This window comes from Plectropomus leopardus, chromosome 17 (assembly GCF_026936395.1).
Source record: "Plectropomus leopardus strain MGB_pleo_1.0 chromosome 17, ASM2693639v1, whole genome shotgun sequence".
NCBI lineage: Eukaryota > Metazoa > Chordata > Actinopteri > Perciformes > Serranidae > Plectropomus > Plectropomus leopardus.
Window position 1 is genome coordinate 9485842 of NC_142192.1, and position 21975 is coordinate 9507816.

General features: G+C 38.0%; 1 protein-coding gene across 3 annotated transcripts in view; it reads left to right on the forward strand.

Annotated features, from left to right (window-relative positions):
* Nucleotides 1-21975, forward strand: part of tshz1 (teashirt zinc finger homeobox 1) — a 200879-nt gene that overhangs the window by 91002 nt on the left and 87902 nt on the right. For 2 of the 3 annotated variants that reach the window (XM_088090477.1, XM_088090476.1), the window contains one exon: nt 17351-17426. The exons of the other annotated variant lie outside the window; for it this stretch is intronic. The gene's annotated coding sequence lies outside the window, so the exon portion shown is untranslated. The remainder of the gene's footprint in view (nt 1-17350; nt 17427-21975) is intronic. 3 annotated transcript variants of the gene reach the window in all.

Consider the following 21975-nt stretch of genomic DNA (forward strand, 5'->3'; position numbering starts at 1 on the left):
ATGAAGGCAATAAAGAACTTAACTCGAAATGATGACAAAAATGGAAAAGTAATTTGAAAAAATTACCAGAAAATTACCTAAAAAAAGCACACACAAAAAAAGAGAGACAGTAAATGACCTTAAGAATGTGCCAAAAGAAAGAAGAAAATCATTTTTATTTATTGTAATATAATTTTAACTATAGAATTAGAAACTTTTCTTTTCAGGACATTTTTTTCCTTTTTGTGGATATTCAGTAGTCTCCCCTAAGCTAATTTTCAAGTAATTGTCTTGTCACCTTTTACTACTAGTTTCTGCAATTTTCTGGACATCTCTTGCCAAGTTGCTGATTGCCTTTTTCCCATGTTTAAAAGAAATCAAGTAAATTTTCTTTGGTTCCATAGGTTTAAATGTTTGTGAAAGGTGTCTGAACGCAGCACAGCAAAACTGATGTCGATCCAGGTTCTAAAGGGTTAAACATATGAAGTACAAATTGCTTTGCTCCAAGTCAAAGGGTTAGAAACCACTGTAATAAGTGGTAAATCAAAATGTTGGGAATTATCTTGCTTATAAAAGTCCGTACACACATGAAAAGTACACATTATTTTCACAACATCTTTATTTTGCCTTTACAACAATCTCTAATTATATAATCACGGTAATCATATTAATGTAATCAAATCACTCCCCACCACCCACATTGTGCTCATTCATAATAGTCTTCTTCTTACAGTATACTTGTTGCAGTGACAGTGTCTGTGCTGCCTGCATGTGCTTCTATTTTGCATACACATTGTAGCATTGTGCTTTTGTTGTCTTCAACAAGACAGTGAAAGGAAAGCAACATCCCGCATGTCCCCATGAGCCGTTCTTGCTTAGCGTCATTGATTCATTTTTCTGCCTCAGGGCCCCGCTGGGCATGTTGGTTTTCATTTCATGACTTTATCCTCCACGGTCGGGAAGACATCTTGACACACATGGAACAACATGCACGCAGGCACACAAAAAAACAAAAGCAGCGAATAATCTGAGGCTACATGTGTTTGTCCAAGTAGATTTAAAAACATTACTACTTGTTGTGAATGGTCTTATTGTAGATTTATTTGATGGTGCAAAGTTGCTTCTTCAAGGTCTTGACTATGCATTTGTCCTGGGCAAATCTGCATTCCCTCTAATAATAGACAATGTTTTGCATAAAGCTTTCAAGGCATTAGTTCTATTTGGTTGGTAGGTTTAGGATACCATCAGTAACTAGTATTTACAGGACCTGGTGTTACTTCCAACTCCTCAAATATTGACGCTTGGTCAGTGGCCTTTGACCTCAGATACTGCTGCGCAGAGGCTCCCTTTAGCGGCTTTAAGAGATGAACCAGGGGGCAACATTTTTTGATGCTCTGAGCAATACTCGTAGCGTAAAGAGCAAAAAAGTCTGCATAGGTTGGCCGGGTAGGGGGGTGGATGGCTCAAACAAACTCTATATATTTTAACCCATGGGTCAGCTGTCCCATGTGAATCCAAAAATCAGTTGAGTTATTTTATTAACAACAAAGTGTGAGAGTGTGTTATGTTACATTCGTAACATACATACTTATTTTCAACCAGACCATGATTTTTTTTAGTTTATTTTGAAAAGAGACAGCATTTAACAAGCCGAATCTGTGTATTTCTTATGAAAGTTTTATTTTTAAAAGACATATTTCATGGCCCTGAGCATCCCGAATGGATACTGAAAGTGTAGTTTTATGTGCTGGGCCATTGACCAAGCATCAGTATTTGACTAGTCGTATTGAGAATGTGTTGGATTACAGGCGACTTTTTTAAAATCCTCATTAAAAGCAAAAATAGAAAACAAGACTGAGAGTCTACTGCCAGATGAGCGGTTATGTAAGGCTGAATTAAACACTAACATTAGCATGCTAACATGCTGATGCTGAGCAGGTATGATATTGACCATGTTTACCATCACAGTTTGACATGTTAGTATGCTAACATTTCCATCTAGTACCAGATACAAAGTAGAGAAGAGGATAGCGGGAATGCGATTTGTTTTGCAGCTGTTTGATAATGTTGCTAGAGGGTCAAAGTAATCAGTTCATCCTCTGGTGTTTGTGAATGTTGTCACCATATTTCACAGCAATCCGTTTGATAGTTGTTGAGATATTTCACCAGCTGGTGATGCTGAGTAAAGGTCAGGGGATCACCAAAGTAACAAAAAAAATCCAACTTGTGCAGACCTTGAATATATGTATAAAGTTATGTGGCAATCCATGCAATAGACTTTGAATTAGTGAACAGACACAGTTCTAGCATGACAAAAAATCATGCATTTCATAATTTTAAGGGAATTATTTTATTTATTTATTTTACATTTAAACGTCGAAGGAGTCAGTTGTAGCAGATGATGATAGGAGATGTTTGAGAGCAGCTTACAACAAGCTTATATAAATGCACTCTCATAGACAGACTGTAAGTAGAGTCTTATGGTAGTATAGTAGAAGACTGGTATATTGTCTCTGAATTGTTGACGTTTGCCACCAGGGCCTACAGCATTACTTGTGTACATCAGGAAAAACTGTCCTTTCAACACCCTTATCATATAAATGGCTCACTACTATTACCTCCACTTACATGCATAGCAATCAGATGATATAAAAATCAGCTAAATCTGTGCAGTGGGACTCCTTTTTGAGCAGTCACCCGTGAACTTCCTGAACCAGAAAGCGTGTGATGGAGAACACTTAGACCCTCTCATCCATTTCACATTTGTTCCAATCAATTATTGAAGTAGACAGCCAATTACAAATGAGAGGATTTGAGTGCCCGGCTTTCGTTTCTCCAAAGGCTTGCATTAAACGTCTCTTGGTGGTGAATAATTGGTGCGATTAATTTACTGTTGGGCGCAAGAGGTGTTTTCATCTGTCCGTCGGCAAACGACCCTCCCTTATATGATTTAAAGTATTAAGATCAGGGGGGGGGGTTGGGCTCGTCAGGAAGCTATAACAGGTTGAGATGAAGTTTTAATTGTGTTTTGATCCATGCGATTACATATAGCATTCTAGTTTTTAATCTGCAATTACTCCCTTCTTTGTACCCCTAATTGGGATGGTGGAGTAGCATTGCATGCAAATGAGACTAGTTGTAAAGGGGTCCAAAAAAATGCATCTTCTATTTAATGTATTCAAGCCAAAGTGATGAAATAAGGACTTATTTTTTCATCGTCTTGTTTTCCATTGATTACTCTCACAATTTGTTTAATTTGATGGCCAGATTGACAGCAAAGTAATTTATCTGCCTGTGCTGAATGACGGGCTGTAACGGACTGACATTCCATGTTGACGCTCCAACTCTGGATAATTTCCAGTTCACTACTCATCGAGAACACCCACACTACAATGGAAGCTTGAAAAGGGATGTGATGAAACATTAGATTTATCCCCAGTCACAATGAAGCTTGAAGAGATGCAGCAGGTTTTTTTTTATGTAAATGGAAAGTCCCTCACATCTCTTTTTTTTGGCTCATGTCTATTAATACAGAAGGTGAATAAGAGGTGGAACATTTCTAAATGTGGAGGAAGCTCTCTAGAAAACCACTTTGTCCTTGCTCCAAATTATAATCCAAATTAAAAGACCAAACAGGGAGAAGACAAGGACTGCTTGGTTTAGTGAGCCTCCCCAAGCATCAAGGGAAGCACAGGTGTACAAGGTCAGCACCCTTTTTCTCTGGAGACTCCCTTAAGGGTAAATGTGCCTATGATGGAATAGAGTGGCAACAGAACAGACGGGACGACTGCTGTAGGCCCGCGGCACTCCATCATTCTCCCAGTCCCACAATAGAGCTCCATATCACCAGCTCCCAACAGACTGCCAGCAAGTCCACCTGGTAACTTTAGGATTTAGACATACTTGTATTTCCTACTGTACGTCTCCAGAGACAGCAATCTAATTAATATAGTACATGGTCTTTTTTTTGCCTCCTAAAAATGAAAAATATCAGTGTTTTAGTAGGGATATAAGAAAATATCAGTACACTTAAGTATTGCAATATTCTGTTTTGTGATATTGTATCAGTTCTCGAAAACACAGTATAGATTTTTAATTAATAGTTCATGTGCAAGGATGTGTGGCAGTGGTTCATTTTTTGTTCCTTCAGTATTGATATTTATGTAACATATTACTGGTGTAAACACAAATAATACAGGCCCATAATACAGACAGATTTATGTAGGCGCACTGCTAGCATCTACAGTTTTTCCTAAAATTCATCTGAATTTTGCAAAATATTAAACTGTAACCGTTTTATTGTGATGCATTACTTAATGACATTTTTTGCCAATACACCCCTAGTTTTTAGACTTTCATCTTGTGAAACATGAATGAAATCGTTCAAGTCTCGCATTTATGCCAAAACTGTCTGCTTTCAGGTTCAGGTTTAATTTCCGTGTAACTTTTTACTAATTTCTCGCTCATTTGGGGGCCATTTTTTGTGACGATTCTGATTGCCTCTTCCCATGTTTTTTAAAGAAATCAAGCAAATCTCTTCATGTTTCAAAAGGTGAAGGATACAGTGGTCATTTATTTGGAAATATTTAATTCCACCAAAGACGAGCAGGATCATGTGTAAGAAACTGAAAAAGAGTGGTAGCCTTTTTCATATGTTGGTCTGTGAAATGTGAAGATTCCAATTTTCCCAAAGAGACGTAAGACATAAGGAGACATAAGATGGGAGTCCATTCTGTCAATCCCAGCCAGTTACCAGAGGAGGAGTGTGAGGCTGTTATTCCTTGTGTTGGGTTGAATTCTCATTGAGTTGAACTGTTTCCACCCAAACTTTCATCTGACAGCTTTATGTGGAAAAGTGAGACAATACAAATGCAAAACAATGAGCCTTAAAAATCATTTATGGAAATACCGTCAGATTTGTTTTACCACCACCAGGTCGCACCTGAATTTATGACAAAAGTTTCTGCATTTAGTATAAAAGTCATAACACAGAGGCAAGGACTAATGGGACTCACTCTTTAGGATTAATTAGATAAGCTCCTTTTAAATCCTCACTTTTCATATTAATCCTCAAGAACTAGAATGATGTGCTGGATAATGGAAATTCAAAGCACTTAAAAGTGTTTACTGATGGCTATACAGCTACACAAGACAACCTATATTCTTGTTTAGGGATATCTGCGAATGCAAAGACACAAAAAAATGTGTCACTGAGTTATCCTTGTGTCAATTCACGCTCACAGGTTGAAATAATATGATACGTGTAACATATGCAAGGCTTTGCATGCAGATGTGACACCATATGTCTTCATTTGACAGAGGGTTGACTCTCTGTCAGAATCACATCATGCTAATTTGAAAATTTGGTTCCTACATGTGCACACAGCAAAATCAGACGTTTCTTTGTGTTGTATGTGTGTAGTGAGATCTATTGTCTGACCCCACCACGCCTCCACCCTCCACCATCATAAGAAGTATGCACACACACCACACTTTACTACATCGACCCTCACCCACTTGCTTTATTCACATCCCTGAATCCAACTCGCTAGTATTCAATCATTTTGATTAAAAGACTGATTTTGTCCTGAAACTGTGCAGGAGTTGGGAGCCTCACTAGCCAATGACATTTGAGGATTCATATATTTTCATAAACTTTTAACAATGTCAATGGGACATGTCTTCAATCTTAGCCTCACGATGGCAAAGGCACTCAATCTTTCCTTAGCTCTCGACAGAACATTTGAATATGAGCATAGGATTATTAATGTGACAGTTCATAGGGGAGGCATCATGGGGAGATTCAGAAGAAGAAGGGGCTTTTTACAGGTAGGTTTAAAAGGGAAGTGCATAATGTTTTCTTCATTTTTAACCATTCAGGTGTGCTCTTTCTCTTATATGCTAACTTAATCAGTAATTGATTAGAATCTGGAAGAAACTGCAGTTCTTTGGTTTATTTATTTATTTAAAGATAATTATTTGGGCTTTTTGCCTTTATTATACAGGACATCTTGGGTGTGAAAGGGGGAGAGTGGTTATGACAGGCATTAAAGTGCCACAGGTTGGAAAGCCTTTGTCCATGGGGTGTCTGCTGTCCCAGGTGAGCTACTGGGTGCCTCAGAAACTGCAGTTTGGATTAGCAACAATAGTCATCATGTCTCAGCAAACAGTTAGAAAACCTTGAAAGTCATCTTTCGAAAATCCCCCCCAACAATACAACACATGGATTAAATATTTAGAAATATTTACCGAAAAAGTGAACCTTGGCATTGCTTTCAAAACTTTTTTGTTTTACTTCATTTAGCATCTTCATTAAAACACTGAGTACCTATACTTAGTCTCATGCTGGCTACATTTTGAAATGTAACTGGTAATATTTTATTAATTAAAAGTTGGTTAAATGTCTCAAAAGCTGTGGACACAACCATAGGTACTCTAGATTTAACCCAAAAGAATAATTCTAGATTCAATTAGCTAGCGTTTTACCAAGCTTTTAATGCGTTGGAATAATTTAAGTGTGTCAGATGGATATTTAATCAATACTAAGTCAATCAAAACGTAAGTATTGGTTTTGATTTGGTATTGAATAGCCAATGTTTAAGAACTTAGATTGGGGCCAAAAAAACTTTCTTATCTCAATATGATATCCCTTTTTCAACATTTCCTAAAATTATATACCAAGAAAAATTGCAGTATTTCAAATAACAGTCCTTAGAAGTGCAGTGTTGAGTGTGAGCTCTTGAGACCTATCAGATATATTTAGTACTATGGCCAAAAGTACACACTGTGTTGTGTATTTAGAGGGGACCTCTATAATGCCGAGGAGAGATGTTACATTGTAGTGAACACAAATATTTACAGCATCAGCAGTGTAACAATCCTAGAGTGCGCTTCTGTTCATGGAAATAGCTGTGCTTTGACTGCTCTACTATTGCTATGAGATGCAACTATGTCATCCAAGAAAGCACATTGTGGAGCATTAAGTTGTTTGGATGATTGGTTCTTAAGAAAGCTGCAAGTATCAATAGTGGAGGGCAAACAATCAATCGCTTCCACACAGACATGCTTTGAACGGAAACTACACTGACACTCACTGACGCATGACACCTAATGTCATGAAAACTATTTGAAAATGTACTGACTCTGCAGACATGGTGGTCTCTCTTTAAGGCTATCTGAAGTTTGGATTTATTTCCTGGTTGATTCATAAATCTCTGCCTTTTCTTGATTGTGTTATGGAAGTGGCTGTCAGTCCAGGTGTTTCAGCATCATTGATTTTTGTGGTTTAAATCAGCAGTTCTTTACCGTATTATCGTCAGAATGAAAGGAAGAAAAACGAGTACACCCTTTTCACAGCTGTAGCCCTCAACTCCCTCAAGCACAACTTGCTCAGCCATTGTGTTCTACTTTGTATCTTATTGTTGCATTCAGCAAGTTTCTGTTTTCTTCCTCATCTGTTTGTTTCCTCCCGGACAGTCACATACCTTTCCACCTCCTGCCTCCTATCTCCTTCCTCCTTCCTCTCTTTATTCTTGTGTATCACAGCTTTCTTGTCATAAGAATGAATTGAATTTGTCCCCTTTAGTGCAAACAACAATAGACAGAGTGGGGACCTTCAGGAAAACAAATCGCCACCTCCTGTCCCTGTTGGGGATTGGATGTACTGTGTATGTGTGTCCGTGCACATGTATTGCTGATGAGGCTGAGGGGGCAGATGAGGAACAGGCCTATGCCAAAGAGCTACCCAGGGTCATTTATTAACATGTCATCCTCACAGCGTCTGTTGAACCAGCAAGAGATCCAGACAAATGATGTTAATAATAATAAGTCGCCCTGTGGTGAGACTAGGAGGTCTGTCCGTGCTCGGCACCTGATGCTTATTATTAAAATAAAAAGGTGATAAGTTAATGTCTGCAGTACTGTATGTAGCAATGCAAAGGCCTTCAAAGGCCAAATTGAGATTGCTATTCTCAACCCATTGAGACCTTAGCAAGTTGATTTGGTGTCTTTCAAAAACATATAGGCAAAAGCAATAAGCAACTTAAGAAGAAATGACACAAATATTAGCAAATAACTTGTAAAAAGTATGAGGAAACTACCTGAAAATGAGCAAACAAACAAAACAACAACAAAAAAGAAAGAAAAATAATGTATAAAGAAAAAAAAAGGAATTGACCTGGAAGTGCTTGAATAATCATAATTCTGTAAAATAATTTTAAATATGTAATTATGATAATTATTAATATAATTTTTGGACATTTTCCTAGCTTCTTTACAGATAATTATAAAATTAACTAATTTCTTGCAATTTGTGAAGACAGTTCTTGCTAAGTTGGTCATTGCCTTTTTTCTCATGTTTTCAAAAGAAATCAAACCAATTTTATTATATTTGTATGGTTTAAATACTTATAAAGGTGTCTGAACACAGCACAAAAGTGATGTCTGTCCAGGTTTTAAAGGGTTAATATGGATGCTTCGTTCCCCCTCTTCCTTTTATGTATATTTTTCCTCTGCCTTTAGGCATTTGTACCAGGACAGTCTGCAGGTGATTTCCCAGCAGCTTTACTGCCTATAAAAGTCCTCCTTGCTCTATATACATTAGTTGTGTCAAACGCTTAAATTAAAGGGACATACAACTTTAAAGCATAGAGTCGATGACAAGAGCCTAAAATGTCAATGATCCATGACCAGACACTCCATCACCTTGGGAGGGATGACTAACCCAGTACACTGAGGGTGACGTATCCACATTCAAGGACACTCCTTATATCCTCATTGTGCATGATGAAATATGCAGCATCTCATGTGGGCCCATGATTTTTCCAAGCATTGTCATAGCTGTAAACACTGTGCTGTTTAACGGATGTAGTCACATGTATTTTTTTTTTTTCATTCCCACCAGCCATGCATACCACCCACTCCTCCACCTGGGACCTTAGAAACAAAATATCTGATATGTTACATTGGCAACAGCTCTTTGTGAATATGTGGTTAGGTTTAGGAACAAAAACCCCTTAGTTGTGGTTAGGAAAAGATCATGTTTTGGTGAGAGAAATCACTTAAAAAGCACAATGGGACGGGAAAAAACATGAGGGTTCTGTGGCTCAGATGCTGCTGGGAAAGGGTGCAAAGGTTTTTTTGGGATAAAGGGCTGACAATGGCATGGCACCTTTTTGACTTTATGCACTGGTTCTTCTAGAAATTGAGTATAAAAGAACTGTAATAAACAATACATGAAATTATCCAACATTGCTCAGACTATAGCTATTGTATTAACCTCATCGTAGGTCTGTTAGATAGACTTTAATTCCTAATAGCCATTGACCAAAAGAGACACAAAGGGTGAACAGAATATGTTGATGAATGAAAGAGGGCGAAATAGGTGAATCTCTGTAAGCACCAGTACAGCATGTTGGAATTAATAAAATGGGACTTGGTTTCAATAGTATTCATAACTTGAAACATTCACTGGAGTCAGTCGTTTTCATGCGGCATTCATAATCGTATCGTACAATAGCATTTTGTAAAAAGGGACAAGCCCAAACCTAATTCTCACATAATAGCGCCATTGACAACATTGTAATTCAGCCTCAGTACATGACCAGTGGAAGTCTGTTGCAGGCATTCAGAGCACAAGAATATTCCTTTTATAACCACATTTAATTAATTGCAGAGGAAGGGAAGACACAAAGACAAAATGGCTCGGCTTTAATTGGCTTGACCGAACATTTTCATTACAGAGAGGGTATATCTCTCTCCGACAGTCTCAAAGACCAAACTTGGTCTTTTCAGGAATTATTGTGCTTTATGGGAGCATGGGTGATTTGTACCCATTTTATGCATGACATAAATGGAAAAAGAACAAGTGGAGAGATACAATGTCCAGTGTTGCAACATAAAGTAATATAGGTCCAGTGTGTAGGATGTAGGGGGTATATTGGCAGAAATGGAATGTAATAAAGTAAGTATGTTTTCTTTAGGCTTCAATCACCTGAAAATTAGACTGTGTTGTCATTACCTCAGAATGAGGTGTTTATATCTACACAGGGTCCGCCATGTTGTACTGCCCTTTTTCTACAGTTGCCCAGAACGGAAAAACCAAACACTGGTTCCAGATACGACCAGTCATGTTTTTGCGCCAACCCTTTTGAGACAAGCTGAACAATGCTGTAAAAACATGATTATTTATTGTAAAAATCAAATCAAAAGCATAATTTATATACAGCATAAGACATGCTAATGTAAGTTAACTGCTGTTTCATATACTGCATATCAATATAATTCACCAGTGTCAATTGCCATCACTTTATCACATTATAGTCAGGCTGAATATAAAGGTTGGTATAGCAGCCTTTCACATGCTGTTTTGTCTGTTTGCATATGCTCTAAGCTTTATCAGATATCCGTTTAATTTATTTGGTAGAGGAACCTGGTGAATCTGCATTTCCATCCGGAGGCATCCTGAGTGAATTTAGCATTCCATTAGCTGCTACATTTTACAGCTGTCATTCAGATTTACCTGTGGTTATGAGCAAATATGCCACACTGCTATTGTAAGCCTCATCCCAGAGCAATAAATTGTATGTTCATGCAAATTCAGAGCTGTTCAATGGTGATTATGATAAGTGCGGTAATCTCCTTATCTCATCACAGTCTCTTTGGTTACTGAAATGTGCTATGAAATGCAGCAATACACACAGAAAATTGAGCGAAACTGCAACTAATGCTACAGTCTTTTCTCCCCCTTATGTTTCCCTTACAACATTGTGCTGATGGTGTGGAACTACACCAACTGCATCAATCACAAAGTTCGAATCTGCTAAAAGTGCAGTTACCGGTGCAGTTATTTTATGGTAGATGCAGAAGAAATGTGTAAGCCTTGTTTCACACTTGTTTTACCAGCTGGCTATTGTATATTTCCATACCACCTCAAGGATGATAGATATTCTCACGGTTTCATGCTGCTTTTCACCCGTCAGAAAACGCTTTTGTCAAGAGTTGGTTGGACTTGCATTTCAAGATGAAGGCTGCAATAGCAAATCTGCCTAGTAACAAACAGACCATGATCAGCATCAGTATTTTATTGCGTTTCAGTCACAATCTTCAAATTTAACAGCGTGTCAGTCATTGCTAATAACATGGTGAAGTGACTCTTGCTGTAGCAACAAAAGCTGATGATACATTCCATTATTTGCCGGTAAGGCAATCCGTAACCTCCGTGACCTTGCAATAAATTACACCTTTCCTTCAATATATGACCAGATATCTGTTATATTATCTGTGCAAGGACATTTGCTACAATAGCAGCAGAGTGGCAGACGCAATAAATATTATTTAAGGACTCAACATGTCATCTGTAAATACCCATAAATGCCATTACCTCACTTCATAGCATGTAGCCATAAACAAGTGATGAATAGAGTCTTCCAGTGCATCAGTACAACAGGTTTCTAAGAGCCCATTGATTTTGGATTTGAGAGTGTGTGTGTTAACGTTGAGCACTTACAGCAACTTGCTGACAGTACAGCAAACACTCCCACAAAAGCTATTAGCGCTTTGTTAATGCTTTCAACGCCTTTTCACATAAGCCAAGGTCACATATTCCTCTCCGTCGTGTCACGTGTCACAAACAGTCTAAGATTATATAAATGAAGACACGCTGAGATGGGGAGGAAAAAACAGAAAAAGTTTTGTGGTTAATTATGCCACATAATTCAATTTTGATTAATAATTAATGTCTCCTTTCCTAACTAAATATCTATAATTAATCAACAAGTCATAGCAAGAGAGTAGGCTAATTGGTTTGAAAACACAAACCTGAATACTTAATTCATAGAGGAGGTTGACATCGCTAATTGCGGGAGTAATCAAAGCTCCACCCTTTGGGATTTGACGAAGAGATTGGTAAATGGGGGTTAGCGTGATCCTTCATAGCATTATCATGACAGCTCCATTTATAACTGGATGAATATCAGCGATGACATGAACAGTAAATGGCAAAAGCCTTGCTGCATTAGGCTGTCTGAATGATAAACTCCACTGATTCAATCATTCAAGTAGTTTCACTTAAGACTAACTTGTAACTGTTTTACTCAAGTCTCTCAGGCAGCATGCAATCAGTGTAATGTCTCTGTTCGCTTGTGTGTGTTTCGGTTAGCAGATTAGCAGAAAGACGACTTCATGATTTAAAGCAACATCAAGAGCGAGAGAAAGAAAGGGTTAGTTCATCAGTGAAAGCCCTCTGTAGAAAGAAAAACATTTTAAAGCATACGGTCAGTGATAATTTATATTTTAACTGTCACGAGTCCCATGAAAAACCTAAAACGAACAATTCATTTATCTTAACCAACATGTGTGGCCTATATAGCCAAAGCCTTTCTCTGCAGAGATGGGTACCAAGGATCTGTCTTAAATTGATACCAGCTCCTGATTGGTCAGAATTGTGATAGCAACAAGCATAAAAGAAACTTCAATGCCCAAATGACCATTTGTTTATCTATTACTCTCCATGTGTTATGTTAAATCTGTGAAATATCTTTTTCTTGCCTGCCTTCCAAAAACAGAGACAATTCTTTATGAATTGATGTTATGGGGTACGAGTTAACTATCGTAAAACTATATCAACACATCCCTTTTCAAACTCTCACACAACTCATGCAGTACGACCCAAGTCAAGTTTATCCTGTTTTATGCTCAGAACTTCCAAAACAGACAGTGCTTTTAGATGGGGGAACAGAACTAAAAGTGAAACTTCAATCTATGCTCTCTTCAAAGCAAGACTGCATGGACAAAAACAGTAATTTTACCTCGCTGAGCACAGGAGTTGCAAGTATTATTTTATGACCTTGGTGTTAAAAGGTCTAGTGTGTAGGGTGTAGTCGCAGCTAGTGTTAAGGTTACAGATTGCAACCAACTGAAACATCTCACGTGTGCCAAGCGTGTAGGAAAACTATGGTGATCAAGGCAAATATGTGAAAATGCAAATGGCCTTATCTAGAGCCAGTGTTTGGTTTGTCTGTTGTGCTACTGTAGAATAACATGGTGGACTCTGTTTAACTGGACTGCTCCATATGTAGATATACGTACATTGTGCAGTCTAAAAGAAGTGAAAAAGCTATTTTTATTTTTTTTAGGTGATTATACACTAATGAAAACATAGTTATTGATATTATTATGTCAATATATGCCCCTACATTCTACACACTGGACCTTTTAAAGGTTTTTATTCACCAAAATCACACAATAACACAGCGAGGCAAACTACTAATCGAGACAGTGGTACACCAGCAGCTCCTGTGTTCTGTGAAGTGAAAATGCTGCTCGATGAGCGCACCATTGTGTTTCATCTTTAGTTTAGCTCCCCGTCAAAAAAGGCTTACGCATGGAACCACCAAGCATAGTAGTAGTTACATGAGACTTTTTAAACTGATGTGGTCATGTCGTGTTCAGTAATTCAGTAATTTTCAGTAATTTTCTGTTTTTGGATTCTTAATTTTGTAAATAAAAAGTTTTCTTTACAAATTCAGTATAACACAGAAAAAATGTTTTTTTGTAGTTTATATACAAACAGTCAACTGAGAGGTGAAGTATAGTTGAAGCCGCACTAATTCATTTGATGTACAGCATTTTTAATTTCCTTTCTATTTTATTGCCTTTTTTCCCAAATGTGTAGCCATTTAACTGTGGTGATGCACTCATAAGCATTGCACAGCAAAACCACATAATACTCACCAATAACTGCCCTTTTTATTGTTTTCCCACCCCTCTCTTTTTGCTTTATTGTCTGTAGGTCACACCTCATCTTTCACAACACAAAATCCAAAATAGACTGCACCACCTAAAGACAAAAAATCCCTCCTTACCTGACAACCAAAGAGAATAAAACAGGACAGCACCGTCTGTCTCTGGCACACAAGATTGCCAATATATATCTTGTTCCTGAATGGTTCAGCAATATTCAGATTCTTCCCATGCAAAATTATTTCAAAAAACAAAAGCAATGAGAAAATATTAACGCTAACAATCAAAAACGAGGAAGTAGGAAAGCACATTGTCACAAGTACAATGTGTACAACACCTTATGAAGAAAAAATATAACATAATTTACCCTAACAACTAGCCTAACAATTCAGCAATCCCACAACATTTGGAAAAATCTACATCATTATAATGTATTTTTTTTTTTTCCAAATATGAAAGAACAGGTCACAAAAGCCTTCAAACATGAACCCACAGCTTTGCCTTTCTTAATTCTTTATGTTTGTGAGGCATTTTTAAAGATCTGCATTTTCAGTGGGAACAGTTAGACCTCGGCCTTGCATGGTTTTATCATTCCACACATAATAACTGCACAGAAGTGTAAAAACAACACATTTTTTACAATTTTACTCTTAAACACACACATTGGAAGCACCAATAAACCTGTTAATAATGTAATGTAGTGCAGCAGTAAGACTACATGTGTAAATATGGATTCAAACATTACAGTAGAGGTGAATTATCACCTCTCTGACACACACTCAAGTAATTTAAGATGACAAGCTTTACTTGCATTGCCTCATGTAAACATTCTAGTCATTGTGTCCAACTCCTGTCTCTTTTTTTCAGGACAGTCCAAAAGTTTTCCTTCAGAACACTTTCACGACCATTTCTGACAAAATTAGTTTAAGCATTGTGTGTGTGTGTGTGTGTGTGTGTGTGTGTGTGTGTGTGTGTGTGTGCGTGTGTGCGTGTGTGCGTGTGCTTGTGCGTGTGTGTGTGTTTAATACCTGTTAAAACACGACTTCAGTTAATGGCTAATTTGCACTGGCTAAGTGTCTCCCAAATTTCAGATTCAGGAGTGTTATACTCCATTTATGCATTGTCATCACACTAAAAATCTACCATCCGTTACACATAACCTCAGAGAGGGACACATTTGAGTAGTGGCATGGCTTCAAACAAAGAAAGTCACAGCTGCAGAGACCGGAGTTGAGACTGTGGGTGTGATCTCAGTTCGAGGTGAAAGCTGTTTTAAAACGCAGCTTGACCTGATGGATCACAAGTCGAAAGTTTGGAAAGAAACACGCAGGGGTTTGCCAACAATCTCAGGAATGTCAATTTGGGTTAGACAGCTTTTTAAAATGAAACGAGGCCTGAATTCCAATGTGTGGGTGCACACAGTCAAAAACTTGATTACTCTAGATTATAACACCTCACACTTATTTATCATTTTCATTACAGGCCATGTTGCCCTTGAAGTGGCATTCTTTCTTCATTCACTTCTTTTTGTGTCAATTTCTACTTTAATTGGACATCTATTTTTGTCACCAAACAAGATTTATTACCAGCATTCAGGTGAGTGTGAACTTGGCTGAAATTAGAGTACTCTTTGTCCATGACATGGGCACATCCGTGGAGGGGCTGCAACCTTGTAGGCTGTTCCCTGCTGAAGGGGAGGCTGTTCGTGTGTGCGCGTGTGTGTGTGTGTGTGTGTGTGTGTGTGAGTGTGTGTGTGTGTGTGTGTGTGTGTGTGTGTGTGTGTGTGTGTGTGTGTGTGTGTGTGTGTGGGTTTGTATTTCTATAGAGACAAAAACTTGGAAAAAGTGAGAGGAAGTCAGTGTGGGAATAAATGTGAGCAAGGGACTGAGGGATTTTCTGGGGACACGTCACTGATGTGTCTCCACTGGCCTGAATTCACAGTTGGGGTGTTTTTATCTGCTTAGCAGTGTCACCTTGAGTACCTGGTGAGGGAAACACTTTCATTTTGAAATTGTAATTATTGTTAATGCAGTGAAGCAGTACCATATTATGGGAACTTCACTGGCTTCAATGCTGCTGATTAGGGACATCAGTTTTGGTTCATTTTGCTTTTGGTAGCCTGACACTGGTTAATCGCTAACTACCCTGTTCATTTAAAAAAATAATAATAATAATAAAAAGCAAAAATAAGTTAAATACAATAGCTTTCCAGCACTATCCATTTAAGGGGGGGGGGGTGAATTTTAATGTTTTGTGATGTAAATGTCTCAACTTTTATTTAATTGTCTGTTGGCTTTGCTGAGAGATTTTGGCTAGCCGCTGTAACGTGCAGAAACATGATGCTCACCATCCACCTTCCAGGTTGGCTTGCTGCTTTGCACTTTGCACCAGCCAGACAGGGGCTAGCTAGCAGTGGCGCTCATTGGGTGAATTTCTGCTGGTAATGTCATTATGATCCATTTTGGTTGGCCAGCATTGTTAAACAATGTTGAAGTCCTCGTGCATTGCATCAAGGTAGAGCTATCTGGATGTGCTAATCTGAGGAGAGACTGTGATAAATGCCAAAATATGTGCCAATTAGGTTATTGTAGATATATTGGTGCATTGGCATAATTTTTTCTCACAGAATTAGAATCGGGGCTCCCACAGTCACTGAAAACCTGGAAACATCATAAAATTTTGGAATCACATTTTCCAGACATGGAAAAGTCATGAAATTGGTAAAAAAAATATTGAAAGTCTTGGAAAAGTCATGGAATTTTGTTGTGTTTGATGACATTGTTACAGTAACCTCCATGGACAACTGTCCATGTAATGTAACTTGAAAGCAAATTTAATTTCTCCAGCTGACAGCAAAGTAGCTCTAATATGTGTCAGTGTGTGATGTGTGTGTGTGTGTGCACATTTCTTCATTTTCTCCCTGCGTTCTTTCGCCCTCTACATGTAGGCAAGCTAGCTGAAACTATGTGTGCATAGATTTGAATCTGATATGATTGAGAAATGGCAAGAATGGCAATATGATGGGTTCTTGAAAAGTCATGGTAAAGTTATGCAATTTTAGTTCAGTTTTTTTTTCATTTATTTTTTTGTAACCCTTATCCAAATATCCCAGATATGTTTGAGATTCTTAAGCTACTGTGTTGCAGTCAGTTTGTTGTGCTTCTCTCCCTGTGTCCTGTCGCTACCATCTACAACGCTAAAACACAATCTTTAAAAAAAATGTCCATTTTCCTCTCTCATTGGCTCCATAGGAGTCTAACTGCTTTCCTTCCTGCTGTCCATCATTTCTGGCTTTGAGTACAGTCTGGAGCGCCACATGGGGGTTAAGGGGCTAATTTCGGTAATTGATTGTAAGTGTTGTATGACAGCTCCCCTGATGCTGGTGAACAAGTGTGACGTGGGCACTTAAAGGCCCGCTCACCAGCAGCCGGTGATTGATCCGTCTGATCGATAGCCTGGTCTGTGCACACAGACGGTGTCTCAGAGAGGAGTTCGCATCCAGTGCTAATGGTGAACGGCGTGTGTGTGGGCTTCCTTCTGGTGTAATTATTCTCCATGCTTAATTCTTTGACAGCTAGTAAACCTCTGCTCGGTGTCTTAATTATTTTTTTTTTCTTTACATATCTTGCAGGCAGGAAAAGACATTTGGGCCCTTTATGGAGGCAAAATTCACACAAGTGACAAAACAAGAAGCAGGCTGCAATGTGGTATGTAAATTGGTTTTATCAATACAACTTAACTGCTCCTCACAAACCAGCCTACTTTCTGCGATGAGGGTCAGAACCTGCAATCTTTTATCACAGCTTTGAAAGAGGGGTGATCAGGGGACCGTGAGAGAGCGTGGTGTTACAGTGGAATGTCCCATGGCCTGAGAGCAGGGATACTCCACATTGCTTGGGGGCCACTTTTCTAAAATGACAGAAGGCCAGGGGCCAGTTGCAGCAGCCCCATACATGTTTCTAGGATTTAAGGACATTTCTAGAATTTTAGCATGTTTATAGAATTATAGGGCATCTCTAGGATTTTAGGATGTTACTAGGATATAAGGACATTTATAGGATTTTACAATGTTTCCAGGACATGTCTAGGTTTTAGCACATTTCACTGGTTTTAGGACATTTCTAAAATTTTAGTATGTTTTAGGATTTTTGGACAAGTCTAGGATCTGAGGATGTTTCTATGATTTTTGGACATGAGGGCTCCGTTGGATGGTAGTTCTCCACTGGCTCTTTTTTTGATAAACAAGGTCTTTTTTGATACTCTTTTATGTACTCTGTCACCTTATGTTTACTAAAAGTAAAAAAATAATTCCCAGTGTGAATCACATTATTTTTGTTGTGAATTAGAAAATGATTGGGGGGCCACCCGGCACCCTTTTCAGGGCCATTTTTGGTCCGTGGGCCATAGGGTGACGATTATTTTTCTTCTTTACCCCTTTCCCTCTCACACATTTTACCTATTTGACCATTTCCCATCACTGCCAACTTCAGCAGCATCAGATTACAGACCAAAAAAAATCAGCCTTCGTCACAGCTGAGACTCGTGCTCGCCAAGTTGGCAGGCTCCTGCGACGGGCATCGTTCGAATGTGTCCGGTCTGATATTTCCCCTCTATCTCCCATGACCTGATAATGTGAACCCTCTAATGAAGCTATTGTGTGCCTGTCCAAAGCCATTGTCTTCCCGGGGGAACTTTCTTTTCTCTCTGCGACACGCGTTACGCTGTGTGATGAGCGCACCTGTAATGGCCACATCTCTCTGTCTCCTGTCTCCGTTCCCTTTCTTCCTTTCTCTTTCCTTATCGTTGTTCTCTTTTTTGGTCAGTTTCCACACTATCTACATAGGCATTTTATTTTTCTCTGTCTCTACACTCTGTTTACCTTTTGTAAATGTAAGTGCACAAATTAAGATATCTGAAGCAATAATCTGAGTTCAAGAAAAATCCCAACCTTACAAGAAGATTGTGGCATATATGCAGAGTTATTTTAATCTGACGTAATAAATAAATCTGGGATTCCAATGTCAACAGTCTTATCACAGTGACCTGAATTAAGGTTGCAACAGTTTTCAGTTTTCATTGACGTTTCAAGGTGAAGATTTTTTAGAAACTGCATTTTCAGTTGTTGACGTGTTGACGGGGAGAACTGGGTCTGGACCAGTGACATCAGAGTGTGTGCCATTATCTCCTTTGTGAGGCGTCACAAAAGAGGCCACATTTCGTGCTATGACGTGAACAAAATAGTGCTAGCTTTAACCTTGCAAAGAGAACTTTTTACATGTTTACACATAAATGTACAGTTATTATTGCAATTTTATTAAGAAACAGAGGCTATTAAAATGCCCTACAGTGTGCCATTGCAGTGAAACAGTCTTCCAGTAATCACTTTTGTTATAGGTTTCTGATTGACCAGCATCTTCTTTGTGTGATATGTCAACATGGCTTTAGGGTTAGGGTTATATCAATGCCTGTTGGTTTGGTTTGCTCTTAACATCACTTCATTTGTGTTTTTGTATTTTTATTCAGAAAGACATTTTTGAACATGTGTGGATGGGATGTTTATTTTTCATTTTTTTAATGTAACAAAGGTGTAAAACCCTGTTTTCATGTTGACAAGGCCTAAATCAATTTTGGAACAGCGACAGACCTCTGGCATCAATGGCAAATATTTGGGACTGATCCAGTGTAGACAGTAGATACTGGGGCCAAGACTTTCTCTTCTGTGTGCCAGTTATTTCGGTAAATCTCTATGAGCATCATATGAATGCAGATACATTTTGAAGAAAGTTAATATAAGATAAATCATTGCTGATATGATGATTGGTTCTAACACCAAATTTCAACCAATGCTTTCCGCTTCTCCACCGAAGAATCTGTTTAACCCCTTTAAAACCTGAATCAACATCACTTTTTCCGAGTGACATTCAGGCAGCTTTGAACCCTGACCAAATTGGTTGGAATTCTTATGAAAACATGAGAAAAAATGCAGTGAGGAACTTGACAAAAGGTGTCCTGCATTTCGCAAGAAATTAGTTGAATTAGAACATTATTTTTAAAATGCCTGGGGAAAATGTCCAGAGAACTATAATTATAATCGTCATAATTCGATTTTTATTATTATTTATATGTATATATATATATATATATATATATATATATATATATATATATATATATATATATATATATATTTAATATAACTTTACAGAATTATTATCATTTTAATGCCTTTTTCCTTTTTCATTAATTAACTTTCCCTAATGTGTTGCTAATTTTTGGGTAATTTCTTTTTAAGTTGCACATTGCCTTCTTCTCATGTTTATTTTTGAAAGAAATCAAGCTAATATGCCCAGGTTTAAAAAGGTTAAACACTGCAGGAGTAACACTGCTGTCAGTGAGCACAGATTAGTTTCACAGTTCATTGCACACTTTGACAACACTTACTGATCCTTTTTGTCCCCAAAATTTTAAAAAAAGGAAAGAAAATGATATTTCGATTTTGTACTTGAGTACGGCAACTATACATTCAACCGCAAAGCTGATCTAAGTCACTGTGTGTGATGTTTTTATTGTATATCTCTCTTTTTTGTTGTCGTGGGTTATTGTACTCTGAACTCCATGAGGAAAGAAAACATGTGAAAGTGATTTACATTTACGTCTAACTCACCTGTCACAGATTGAACTGACTGCACACACACCGGTGTTTTAATGTCATATTCCACTACATCCCCCCTGACGAAGGCAGAGATTTGTTTTTCTTTTCTTTAACCATGAAAAAATAAAACACAGGAGCGTGGATGAGTGTGTGACTGCCTTCTTTCATTTTTCATTTCCTTATGTAAACAGTGTTGTGTTAGAGGAATATCACTTTTCTTGGATGCGTGAGTAAATTTTTCTTTCATGCCAAGATTTCCTGAAACTCATACCGAGTGACACACACACACACACACACACACAGTGCGCTCGCAGACAGTGAGAGCTGAGCAACGAAGACACCTTTGATGAAACGAGCTAAAGAGCCTTTGATGCTGTGCAAGTTTATGAGGCTGATTCCAGCTGCTTTGTGCTCTTCAAGGCCGTCCTCCTACGGCCTCTCCCACCAAATTAGAAATGGCACCTGTACACCTCCCTTATTCTTAAACAATCAGCACTTACTGTTTTCCTCTTGTTTGTCTACCACATAACATATTTGTCCCATTATGTACAGCTCAATGAGGGGGTTGTAGAGAAGTGAGCACTGGTAATACCTTTATGTGAAAACAATGGTAGTCTGCCTCTGCACCCATGCTTGCTGTTTTAAGGCTGTTATTTTTTTACCACCATCTATTATTGGCAAAAGTGGAATAATTATTCCAAATCTTTGCTATAGTAAAAGTAAAGATACTGCAATGAAAAAGTCGTCTATTACAAGGAAATGCCCTTCATTTGCAGTTAACTAAAGTAGATGTACAGTCCTGAAATGTTACTGGCAAAATGTATTCATAAGGAAACTTCTGTAAATATTAACCTAGCACCTGTTGTCCTATGTTTTTATGAAAATGGGGCCAATTTTTGAAATGATTATCTGCAGCCAGGAGACACAAAAAAAGCTGCAGTGTGATCTTTACGGGTATTTGTGCACAGCCCACTAAAAGTGATAGTTTTTGCAGCTGACAGGCTCAAATTGTTTCCAAAGTGTCTCCATTATGGAAAGGATCCTACAGGGAGATTTTTTTTTCTTACTTTTTGCTGATCCGGTCTGTTTGCTAGTACATGTATATACAGTATATGTATAAATGTGTGTATGTGTATATATATATATATAGTGGAGTAAACTGCAATATTTGCACCTTAAATGTACGTGACTACACTATTTACACTATTTTACTTTTCATCACTGATTGTTTGTTATGGTTAATGTAATTTTGTTTGGGCTATTATCTAGAATTGCTACTTTGACAAGTATGTATCTATCATCATTATGTGTAATAATGTATGCTCTTAGTCTGTTAAAGGAGGTTTTCTATCTTAAATGCAAGTATGTATTCGTAAAAATATATGAGAGCTAATGCAAGTTTTTCAGTGTTACCTTAGTCTCTATTGTTGTTTGCTGCCATAAAGCTGCACAGCAGTACAACACAGTGTACACACACACAAGTGTTGGAGCGTTTTATATTTTTCAGGTGTGCCTGTTTGTGATGAAGCCACTACAGAAGCCTGGTACTATCAGGAAACAGCTGTCCAGCTCTAATCTTTTTATGAGCGATATGCTGTTTTTAA